Here is a 13,071-nt window from a genome sequence, read left to right on the forward strand (position 1 = left end):
CCAGCTGGAAGCCATCACTCCAGCACTATACTCCAGTGGCCCCACAGGTCTTTGGACAATGAGCTGGATTGTTCAGCAGGGATGCTGGTGAGGTTTGGGGGCAAGTAGTTGGACATGGGCCCTAACGTGTACAGCCCAGGCTATCCGGTCTCATCAGATCTTGGAAGCTAAGCAGGGTCAGCCCTGGTTAGTACTTGGATGGGAGACCACCAAGGAAGTTCAGGGTTGCTATGCAGAGGCAGGCAATGGCAAATCACCTCTGCCCTGACCTGGATAGCCCAGGCTAGCCTGATCTTGTCAGATCTTGGCCATCTTCTGGGAATGGAGTAGGGGTCACTGGGGGGTATCTATCTCAGAAGCTAAGCAGGGTCAACCCTGGTTAGTACTTGGATGGGAGACCACCAAGGAAGTCCATGGTTGCTATGCAGAGGCAGGCAATGGGAAACACCTCTGATCGTCTCTCGCCTTGAAAACCCTATGGGGTTGCCATAAGTTGTCCATGACATGACAGCCTTTTCCACCACCACTAGTTGGATGTGGTGACTACTGGGCCCTTCCAAATAATTGCTTTATGCCTCCCAAACCTGCCCATTTGTAGACTTGAGAAACTTAGCTCTATGCGAGCAGAATGTCTTCTAGTTATTTTAACTTTAGCTGGAAGCCAGTGCCTGCCAGAGCTGCAGATAATGGCATGAAGAATCACCAAAGAATCATGGAGCATGAGGAACTGATTGTACAATTAGGTCTTGCTATATGCCTGCCAATGTAATAGTGGATTCCCTGCTGCCTGGAAGATTTAGACCGGAGGTGTTTACCGCCATATTGCTAGCAGCTGGTGTCTACTTGAACGAAATGGTTATTCCATATCATTCCATATGAAAAAATGTTTCGGGCTGCCATCACTCCGTGCCTTTACAACAGGGTAAATATCTCGGTGGTGCAGCTTTTTCCTACACAGAGACTCCAAAATTGGGGGAGGGGGAATTGTCAGATTCCCACCACCACCTCCTCTCCTGCATTCTGCGCAAGCAAATGTTATGTTCTATTTGGGGATCTTTTTGTTTTGTGATTTGTAGACAACAAATCCTTTCCCGGCATTCTTAGCAAATCCTACTACACATTAAACAAGCCCAGACTTTGAAAGCAACCTTTCTTATTTTCTACCAAACTGGGGGGAAGAAAGCACAAATTAAATTATTCTGATCACTAGTTTTTCATCTCAGAATATGAGATTTTTAGTGCAAATATATATATCAAAGAGCCAATAGAATTAAATGCTGCTTATAGTCAAGAGCAAGGATTAATTGGGTTTTTAAAAAGCTTGTTCAGTTTGTGGAACTCACTGTCACCAGAAGTATGACTAAATTAAAACATTGTCTAAGGGATGTGGTTGAAATCAATTAACATCTTATTTGTACTGAAATGCAGTCTTATAGACAGTTGTTCCAGTTTAAATTCATTGAGGTCTAGATTAGATTTATGTTATGCCGTTCTATTTTATTTTTGGATGCTTACCATAGATTTTTAGCGGACTGATCAAAATTTTGTTATATTGATGTTACTTGAATTGTTGTTTCATCTAAGGCACAATGGGTATTTTAAAGAATAAGTTGTTGTGCGGCATCAAGTTGTATTCACTGCAGAACCTGGGCGAGTTGCACAAATTGTGTGGTAGCAAGTTGCCTTCTGGGTGTTCCTTGCCCAGGCCCTGATGATCGAGGGGTACTGGGATGGACTAGGAGGTCAAAATAGTCCAGGAAAGAGCATTCCTCTTTACTGACAGAAACCAAGTTTTGAAGGCTGGCAATATTGTAGTTGCCTACTAACAATGGTGAGTGAGTTCTCAGAAAGCATCCATTTCTTAAAGTTATAGGTGCTTCTTCTGTTAATTTTGGAAGCTTTACCTCCCCAATGTTTTTGTATTTTTTTAAAAAAGATTTCAGATTTTTCTACAATCCTAGGGCTTTTCTCAGGTTTGTAGAAAGATCTTCCTGGTTTGTTCATGGCCCCCATCTCTAGATTTAAGTGTCCACATATGAAGCCATGTTGGGAATTAGATATATTGATAGGATAGTGGCGTAGCAATGAACTCAGCAAATAAATAAAATCAAAGTCTGGTCTATGTTTTTCCCTTCTGTACCAAGAGACCTTTTGCATCTCCAGTCAGGAAGGGATCTATCATATAAGTAACTTTTCATGAAACAAGACAACGTCTCAAAGAAAAAGCCAGCACTGATGACTTGCTGTTGGGCACCATGCAGTCAGAAAGGGATACAGAGCTTACGCTTTAGAAGGTTAGAACAAAGCAACCCCGAGAAAAGGAAAGAAAACAACCTTGGATGATTGAAAATTGGTCTTTGCAGGCTATTAAACCCAAGCGGTCACATCAAACCCCATCTGTAGACCATTCATCGTCGCTGACTGGGAAAACTGGTTGTGAACAGAATCTACTTGAATAAATGTAAGTTGAACTTTTTGCAATATATTTCTTGGGAGATTTTATTTACTGCGCTCAATATTACGTTTCTATGGCTGGGCAAACTCTGCTATATTAACCAAATATCCCAGTAAGTACTTGCTTGCCGGATCCTGGCCAACGCACAGCGCAGCCTCAGGAGTTCCAGCACCTCCAGGTAGTGCAGCTGGGGTGAATTACCTCCCAGCCTACTTAAGAGCCAGAATGGTGTAGTGGTTAAGAGTGGTGGACTCTAATCTGGAGATCCGGGTTTGATTCTCCGCTCCACACAAGCGGCGGAGGCTAATCTGGTGAACTGGATTTGTTTCCCCACTCCTACACTCAAAGCCAGCTGGGTGACCTTGGGCCAGTCACACACTCTCAGCCCCACCTACCTCACAGGGGGTCTGTTGTGGGGAGGGGAAGGGACGGTGATTATGAGCTGGTTTGATTTTCCCTTAAGTGGTAGAGAAAGTCGGCATGTAAAAACTACCTCTTCTTCTTCTTCTTAAACTGAGCCCTGGGAAGACAACCTTGCAGGATCAACTGGTCCAACAGTGCAAACTATATGTTACCACATTAGGGTTGCCAGGTCCCTCTTCGCTACCAGCGGGAGGTTTTTGGGGTGGAGCCTGAGGAGAGTGGCGTTTGGGGAAGGGGAGGGACTTCAATGCCATAGAGTCCAGTTGCCAAAGTGGCCATTTTCTGCAGGTGAACTGATCTCTATTGGCTGGAGATCAGCTGTAACAGCAGGAGATCTCCAGCTAGTACTTGGAGGCTGGCAACCCTATACCACCTGCCAGTTTAGCCAAGCCCAGGGCCAAGAACCTGGTATCATTCTGAGGAAAGCAGACTGAACCTAGTGTGAATGGATAGCCTCCTACACATCTGGTGGTCTTGATTTTTATTATTGGTTAAAAATTAAGGGAGGAGAGAATAGCTCTCTAATTGTACTTGGTTGGAAGAAAGTCTTGTGAATTTCGGAGGGATTTTACCCTAAGTAAAAGAGCTGCCTTCTGTTTGAAAGGTGTCAAGTAGGCTGCGTGGTGACCCATACTCTTGACCTACTAATAAGGACCTATTTCGAGAAAGCGTAAGAAGCAAACTTCCAAAGAGGATGTAAACGCTTTCATCCATTACTTTAATTCAGACAAAGCGGCTTATGGAGGGCTCTGTAGAAGACAATTAGTTACTAACTGCCATTTCTCATTCAGTGGTTAGCCACATGGACTCAAACTCGCCTTGAGGTGAAAGGAGGGGTGATTTTCATGATAACGTTTAGCAGCTTTCAGTGGTTTTTCTATACACTCCTTGTTTATTAATCTTGCATGGATAACTAATCCCAATGAAACGTCCTCTTAAGTTTAAGGCATGAACTAACCAGGCCAAATTTGGCTGTTATTCCCCCCCCCCCCCTGCTAGTAGTGTAATGTGTGTGGCTGTACCATGCTTTCAGGCAAAGACAGAAACACTTACCCATTTTTTAATTCAGTTGCGATTTATATTCTTCTATAAGATCTTCTTTGATTACTCCAACGAGTTCACACTTTCCTGTATGTTCTCATGACTACCACTTAATCTACCTGCTGTCTGGTAATGTTAAGGCTGTTACTCTACCAGTATCATAGAATCATAGAGTTGGAAGGGACTCCACCAGGGTCATCTAGTCCAACCCCCTGCACAAGGCAAGACATTCACAACTACCTCCCCCACACACTCCCAGTGACCCATACTCCATGCCCAGAAGATGGCCAAGATGCCCTCCCTCTCATGATCTGCCTAAGGTCACAGAATCAGCATTGCTGACAGATGGCCATCTAGCCTCTACTTAAAAACCTCCAGGGAAGGAGAGCTCACCTCCTCCCGAGGAAGCCTGTTCCACCGAAAACCTGCTCTGACTGTTAGAAAATCTTCCTGATGTCTAGACGGAAACTCTTTTGATTTAATTTCAACCCGTTGGTTCTGGTCCGACCTTCTGGGGCAACAGAAAACAACTCGGCACCAGTAGTTCACTACTTAACAGCTGCTTTGAAGATACTCCGAAAGTTAAAATCCTGTTATGCCTAAATGCTCATTTGCACACAGGTGCTCTTTTTGCACTGGGACTGGGATAGCTTTTAGTTTCCATTTTCCCATACTGTTTTCACGTGTTTGTTTCCCCAGGACAGCAAAGGGCATGGGTTGAAAGCACGGAGAGGATGACTCAGCATATGTGCGCCTGTCAGGCACGCTAGCCAACCAAAGCACTTAGCCTCTGCCGGTGCCAAACAACATTACCCTTCATAGAGGTTTTTGTACGCAGCGTTTTTCCTAGCACATTTTTGTGTCACTGGCTTAGGCAGGGGGCCACAGATAAATATATACAAAAGCCCATTCCCAGCTTTCTGCCACAACCAATGAATAGCACTTAGGACAGGTTGTGCAGATGGAAGAGTTGATTTGCTTCTCAATTTCTCGGGTCATTTGGATCACCAGGGACTGGAAAAATGTTTAAACCCCACCAAGGTAGTATTCCCCAAGGCACTTCTTCCTATCTAAATGAACGATTACCATCTTTTCCCGTTCTGAAAGGGAAGCCGCTGCCCTTGAGAAGTACTTGAATTACATGGGGCACAGGAGGCCGCAGCCCCACTGCTTTTTGTGACAGCCCCCTTAGCTACTGCTTAATTTTAACACATGCCTTTCAGCATTTTGCTGCCTACAGAGAATATACTAAAGAGAGTGAGACATGAACTGATTCTTCCTGTAATTTGGGCTGCTGCTTAGCAAAAAGGCATCTCAGTTTCTGCAGAATGTCTGATGGATTCTGGAAGGGGAGAGAACACATGAACACATGAAGCTGCCTTCTACTGAGTCAGACCCTTGGTCCATCAAAGTCAGTATTGTCTACTCAGACCGGCAGCGGCTCTCCAGGCTCTCAGGCAGGGGTCTTTCACATCACCTACTTGTCTAGTCCCTTTAACTGGAGATGCCAGGGACTGAACCTGGGACCTTCTGCATGCCAAGCAGATGCTCTACCACTGAGCCATGGCCTATTCCCATGAAGTTGCCTTATACTGAATCGCACCTTTGGTCCATCAAAGTCAGTATTGCCTACTCAGACCTTCAGAGGCTCTCCAGGGTCTCAGGCAGAGGTCTTTCACATCACCTCCTTGCCTAGTCCCTTTAACTGGAGATGCCGGGGATTGAACCTGGGACCTTTGGCATGCCAAGCAGATGCTCTATCATTGAGCTACAGCCCCTCCCCTAAAATACAGTTAGAATTAAACACATGAAGCTGCCTTATACTGAATCTAACCTATCTATTGCCTAACCTACCTATTACTCTCAGCCTAACCTACTAGGGAGGCTGGCATCCCTAGTAGGTTAGGCTGAGAGTAATAGGTAGGTTAGGACTAACCTACCTATTGCCTAACCTACCTATTACTCTCAGCCTAACCTACTAGGTAGGCTGGCATCCCTAGTAGGTTAGGCTGAGAGAAAGCATGTCCCACCAGAATTCAGGCAGTAAGCTTTAATGGCTAAACATGGATCTGAACCTGGGTCTCTTAGGTCCTAGTCCTGCATCCTCAGATCTATACTGCATTGACCTCTGCTTGTCCTGTAATGTATGGTACTGATGCAATACTTTGTAAGTCACTTTGAACATTAGGAAACATGGGATGTAACTATTTTGGAATGATGATGTTCCCTTTATGTCCTCCCCTCCTGGTTTGTGTCAGCATCTAGTGTGAGGAGCAAGGCAAAGCAATCAATGGGTGTATAGCAACATCCCTTTAAAGATCTTGCAGTGGTGGAAATTTGTTACTTAGCTCTTCAAAGTTGCCCCTAAGCCCCATCTTCACATATATGAACTCACACTGAAAACCAGAGGGTCAGACATTGACGACTTCATACTGGCCTCATTTTCCTAAATCCCATGATTGCCATTACGTTCTTTCTTTTTTTAAAAAAAAAAGAAGAAGAAACATAGCATTATAAAAAAGCTGAAAGAATTAGGAGGGGGAAAATAGTATTTCCCTTCACAATATATTCACCAATTTCCACAAACACTGGAAACGATAACCTCTCCTCCTCATAGAAAATCAGAATGCCCTCCTCTGCCAATCACTGCAGCAGTGAAACTGTCTCATCCTCCAAAAAGCTAGCAGTTTATGCACGTTTTGGCCAAAAAAAAAAAAGGTAATTCTATTTAAAAAGAAGCAATAATACACATAGATGGTTGCTCAAAAAAAAGGCCCAGGGAGGACTGAGCATGCTCGTTGCCTTCCAGAAGGCCCAAAATGTTGAGGGATGTTTAACATCATCTAATGTGGGAGAGGAAGGAAAACAGAAGGGAAGCTGGCTTCCTCAAATACAATATTCATCATCCTTGTATGCATTCTACTTTCCCCCCTAGAAGTGAAAGGCATCCATCCATATTAAAGAATGGAAAGAAGAAGACCTTGGGGGTACATAGGCTTCCTGGTCCTGGAGATCCCAGCTATCAAGCCCATTCTTATCAGAAATTGTCTCCTGCGTATCGAGAGAGGCGGAGAGCGCATTTAAAAGTGCGAGCTCCTAAATGCTGTAAATGTGCATCTTCTTCTCCGTCACTCCCCGATGGAGTCAGTAGGGAAGCATTGAAGGACTGGCTGATTTCCCAAACGAACTTGGAGCCACCGATGGCGCTGAAGAAGCTGCCAGAGCCTTCTTTGTGCAGCAAGAAAGTGCTGAAAGAGGAGAAGCCTCGAGCGGAATAGGCAATGACTTTGTCACAATGACGGGCATCCGACCGAGGCCTTTGTAGCCACAACCCTTTATCCGACAGCTGTGTGAGATTTCTGTGCTAGGCAACAAATTCTCTGTTAAGAATCGCTTGGCAGACGAGAAACACAAATTGTGTGTCCTCCTGTAGCGTACACCTGGGGCGCGCGCTTCCCCCAAAGAACCAGCAAGCCGGGATGGAACTGGAAAGAGGGGAGATGGTTCAAAAATTCGCTACCACCACCTCCAAGATCACTGCCCAGTGTTCGGGAGCGGGGGGAACTCTTTTGTGTGTGAGTGAGACTTCAGCATGAAGAACAATTTGTTTTCCAGAACACAGTTGCTGTTGCAATACGAGTTCCAGAAGATGTCTGCTTCCAAAGCATTTCTAGTAGTGACTGATTGACATGTGGTTAGCTCTCGGTTCAGGATAAAAGGTTCCTTCCTCTGGGAAATCACAGCCTCCTGCTCATAAAACACTTTTTACAGTTGCGAGGAAAACAGGCTCCTGTTCCCGGCTAGCACATCGACTGTGTTTCTGTGTGCTATGGGGTAGTACTGATTGTCCCAAGCACCTATTGGCTAGTATCAATAACGCCACTGTTGATGAGTAGCACAGACCTCCCCCCCCCCCGTGTCATTTCGAAAACATCCTTGACCAGGTATGGCTGTGCCAACTCTCTCTCTGGATCTGTTGCCCCATTGGTATGGGTTTTTTATGCATGGATGTTTCCCTCGCAGTCGCCCTTCCGATGACTTCAGGTTTTTGTTTGGATTACGCATGCTGTCGACGACCATCAGAGGTCGCCTCGCCCTCCCCTTGCGTTTCCCTGCGTTTTGTCCGCATTTTCAAATTTGAGATAAAACAAGTATCTGAAAACGCAGGCAAAATGCGGAGAAACGCGGGGGAAGAGCATCCAACCTTGGACGGTCAGAAACAGCATTCATAATAATTTTTTTTAAAAAACAAAGTTGTCGGAGGGGCGACCATGAAGGAAACAGCCACGCACTGATGTATCTGCCTTTCTTCTTTTAGAAGAAAAAAGAGGGGAATAAAACCCAACCTAGAAAACAGAAGCTGGGTACCCAAGGTTGGGTAGAATGAATATATATTATTTTAGATAGATAGATAGATAGATAGATAGATAGATAGATAGATAGATAGATAGATAGATAGATAGACATAGACATAGACATAGACAGATAGACAGATATAAAAATAATGAAAATATAACATTGCTTTACTAGGTTGATAACTGCACACATCGTATATGGGAGACATATATAAACCAGTATTACAACTAGGCCCTGACCTGGATGGCCCAGGCTAGCCTAACCTCGTCAGATCTCAGAAGCTAAGCAGGGTCAGCCCTGGTTAGTATTTGAATGGGAGACCACCAAGGAAGTCCAGGGTTGCTGTGCAGAGGAAGGCACTGGCAAACCATCTCAGTTAGTTAGTCTGTTAGTCTCTTGCCATGAAAACCCCAAAAGGGGTCACCATAAGTTGGCTGCGACTTGAAGGCACTTTACACACACACACACATCACAACTAGAGTCAATCTTACCAGATGTTTGAGTAATTGGTAATACATTATACAACCTAAATTGAGTTGGATTGAGTTAAACTGTTTGTATATTTATATATTTCTGTAAATGTGGGCAGGTTTTAAATGGGTTTCAATTGACCACTGATGAAGGCCAAACAGGCCAAAACACATCTGGCATGTGGTTATAGATTTCAGCCTTAGGAAATGCCATTGGGCTATTTTAATGTTTTTAAATAATTTTAAATCTTGACATCGCGCTTCTAATGATTTATATTTTCATTATTTATATATACATATATGTTTTCATTCTACCCAACCTTGGGTACCCAGCTTCCACTGGGGTTTATTCATAAACAAAGCCCATGTTACAAATGTCTCCGCCGCTCCCTACACCCAAATTTGGTCGCATGATTCCTTTTACTTCTTACCAGTCAAGGAAGCAGGGAGCACGCAACTCAATGTGCATTTTCAGAAGACGTTATTTGTTTAAAACAAAATAGCCAAGTTGGACTGGATTCCATGTTCCCAAGGCAGCCCGAATGGGCTCCATAGTGAAACCTCATCCTCGAACTTGCAACGTTTTCATCTTCTCTCTTCTTGCTTCTTTTTAGACCCACGTTAGCCAGGTACATTCTTCACTGACTACGTTGATAAAAACAATTTGACAAGTAATCAGCTCCCGGAGAAGATGATTTAATGCCGCAATCAGAGGCGGCTTGATTTAATAACAGCAATAAGGATGCCAGGCATGTGTAAACCAAGGAGAGCAAAATTGCACCCAGCCCTGGCAGTGCAAAAACCTCACTTCAGGCAAACGGCATTAATTGCATCCGTCAGAGAAATGTTTGGTAGAAATGCAGAGAACTGAAAAACATCTTCTAATCTGGCCCCTTTTCCCATCCAAGCCTGTAAGGGCTGTGAAAAAGCTTGCCGATCCTTGAAGCTGATCCTCAGCTCTTCCCCAGTGCTTGACATTCAACAATCAGGAGGAGGAGGAGGAAGGGGAGGAAGAGGAAGGAGGAGGAGGCACGGGGGCGAGGGGGCAGGAGCCGTCACAGTGACGTCACTCCCCGGCGCCGGGCTCGTGGTGGATGGGTGCCACGAGAGGCGAGCCACATCCCCCGTGCAAGGGGCATGCCCCCATCCACCCGCACATAAGAACATAAGAAAGGCCCTGCTGGATCAGACCAAGGCCCATCAAGTCCAGCAGTCTGATCGCACAGTGGCCAACCAGGCGCCTCAAGGAAGCCCACAAGCAAGACGACTGCAGCAGCATTAATCTGCCTGTGTTCCACCGCACCCAAAATAATAGGCATGCTCCTCTGATACTAGAGAGAATAGGTATGCAGCATGACTAGTATCCATTCTAACTAATAGCCGTGAATACCCATCTCCTCCATGAATATGTCCACTCCCCTCTTAAAGCCCTCCAAGCTGTCTGCCCTCCTCTGGAGCGGGCCTGAAGGACAGCAAAGCGCGACCTCTGAATCAAGTCGCATTCCTTATCATTGTACCTTGCCTTAAAAAAAAAAACACGTTTTGGGGGCAAAATCTGTATTTAAAAAAAAAAATGCTCCTGTAGCCGCGGTGATTTGCCACCGCACTGCAGGCTGCGTCAGGGTGCTTTTTTTCCGATCAATCTGCTTCTAATGACGCTGGAAATGCTATAATAGATGTAGCATCCCTGCCTTGACCTAAATTGGATTAGATGCCTCGCTAATGCGATGCCGGCAAGTCAAATCAGCCCGTAATGCCACCAGGATGAATCTGTGGGGAATATCTGATCGCTAATGCCTGCACACGAGTCGGAGGAGAAATCCTATCTTTTGATTTAATAAACCATTTCTTTATTTCCCAAAGGTAGAGACAGGTTGGAGCAAGTCGAGCTAATTAATGGAATTACTCTTTTTTTATTTTATTTTTTTAAGGGAAGCTTCTGAACTATCTGGTAGATGTGAATGCCGCAGTCCTACAAGATCTGGTGTTCATAAACATTCTTTGTTAAGAAGAAGAAGGAGGAGGAGGAGGGGAGGAGGAGGGGAGAAGAAGAAGAGTTGGTTTTTATATGCTGACTTTCTCTACCACTTAAGAATCAAACCAGCTTACAATCACCTTCCCTTCCCCTCCCCACAACAGACACCCTGTGAGGTAGGTGGGGCTGAGAGAGCTCTAAGAGAGCTGTGAATAGCCCAAGGTCACCCAGCTGGCTTCATGTGTAGGAGAGGGGAAACAAAACCAGTTCACCAGATTAGCCTCCGCCGCTCATGTGGAGGAGTGAGGGAATCAAACCAGGTTCTCCAGACCAGAGTCCACCTCTCCAAACCACCACTGTTAACCACCACACCACGCTGGCTCTATTATGATGGCCCACACACAATGCAAGTTCTTCTTTTCAGGGACCAAAACTTAATGATGTGACTAGACCTTATGAAAAACAATTAAAAACAGAAAAACCGTAAAAGGCACATCCTGCGAAGGAATGGGCTTTCAAGAAGACCTATTTCCTTGGGTCCCAGGATCTCAGAAAAGCTTCACGGCCCTCTCTGGTCTCCGCCCAGCAATGCCTTTACTCCTAGAGGGTTCTCAATTTGTCTCCAGGTAGTCACTGAAAGAGTATCTCCTGCTAAATGAGCTTGTACATCCAGCACTGTGTGTCTGTTCAAAGCATCTACTCAGTTGCCCCATCTCCTGCTCTGTTCATACTAGCTAGCGCCAGGAGCTAGGGTTGCCATCCTCCAGGTACTAACTGAAGGCCCCTCCTATTACAACTGATCTCCAGCCGATAGAGGTCAGTTCACCTGGAGAAAATGGCCGCTTTGGCCATTGGACTCTATGGCATTGAAGTCCCTCCCCTCCCAAACCCCACCCTCCTTAGGCTCCACCCCAAAAACCTCCCGCCGGTGCCGAAGAAGGACCTGGCAACCCTACCGGGTGCATCTATCACACTATTGCACTTTCAAGCTATTGCGTTTAAGGGATGTCAAGTTAACCTTTATTTTTATTCTTTTAAATTTTTATTTTATTTTATTTCTATCCCACGCTTTCCCAACCAGTCAGGTTCAGGGCAGCTAATAATCCATTATACAAACATTTTTTGTTAAAAAGATATCAAAACAGAGCAACCGGATGACAGGAGCGGGTGGAGTCTGTGTGCCTTCAAGTAAACAAGGCAGCAACAATGCCAGCAGAAGTATCTAATCTGTGCCTAGGGTTGCTGGGTCCCTCTTTGGCACTGGTGGGAGGTTTTGGGGGCAGAGCCTAAGGAGGGTGAGGTTTGGGGAGGGACTTCAATGCCATAGAGTCCAATTGCCAAAGGGGCCATTGAGTTTAGCCTGAAGAGGAGAAGACTGAGAGGGGATAGGATAGCCATCTTCAAGTACTTGAAGGGCTGTCATAGAGAGGAGAGTGCAAAGTTGTTTCTGTTGCCCCAGAAGGTCGGACCAGAACCAACGGGTTGAAATATAACCAAAAGAGTTTCCGTCTAGACATTAGGAAGAATTTTCTAACAGAGCGGTTCCTCGGTGGAACAGGCTTCCTCGGGAGGTGGTAAGTGCTCCTTCCCTGGAGATTTTGAAGCAGAGGCTAGATGGCCATCTGTCAGCAATGCTGATTCTATGACCTTAAGCAGATTATGAGAGGGAGGGAATCTTGGGCATCTTCTTGGCATGGAGTAGGGGTCACTGGGGGTGTGGGGGGGGTAGGTAGTTGTGAATTTCCTGCATTGTGCAGGGGGTTGGACTAGATGACCCTGGTGGAGTCCCTTCCAACTCTATGATTCTATGATTCCAGGTGAACTGATCTCTATCAGCTGGAGATCAGTTGTAATAGCAGGAAATCTTCAGCTAGTACCTGGAGACTGGCAACCCTATCTGTGCCTCTTCTGCTATTTCCCGTCCCACTAGACAAATGGCATGCAGACAGAAAGCCACATTCGATAGAAAGAAGTAAAAGCGCAAGCAAGCTTTGTGTGGGTGTGTGTGTGGGGGGTGAGACTCCTCTTCCACCCACACCTTCCATTTCCCTTTTAGCTGCATGCCACAAGGGCAAATCACAGTCTCCGATATTGTTCCAGCTCTGACATCAACTATCCAGATCCAGAGTACAGACTGAACTGGGAAAGCACAAGCGAGCCAACCTTATTCCTAAAGGTAGCCCTGACTAATGGGCAGCTCAGTGGTGTTCAGATGATGCTAGCGTGAGTGGCAAAGGCCATTATTCTTAAGAGGCACCGGCTGTGATCGAAAAGGCATTTCTACCAGCATCGCCTAATAGCTCTAAATGAGATTGCACACATATTCATTAAGAAGATTCATTAAGACTGCC

This window comes from Euleptes europaea, chromosome 20 (genome assembly GCF_029931775.1).
Source record: "Euleptes europaea isolate rEulEur1 chromosome 20, rEulEur1.hap1, whole genome shotgun sequence".
NCBI classification, from domain to species: domain Eukaryota; kingdom Metazoa; phylum Chordata; class Lepidosauria; order Squamata; family Sphaerodactylidae; genus Euleptes; species Euleptes europaea.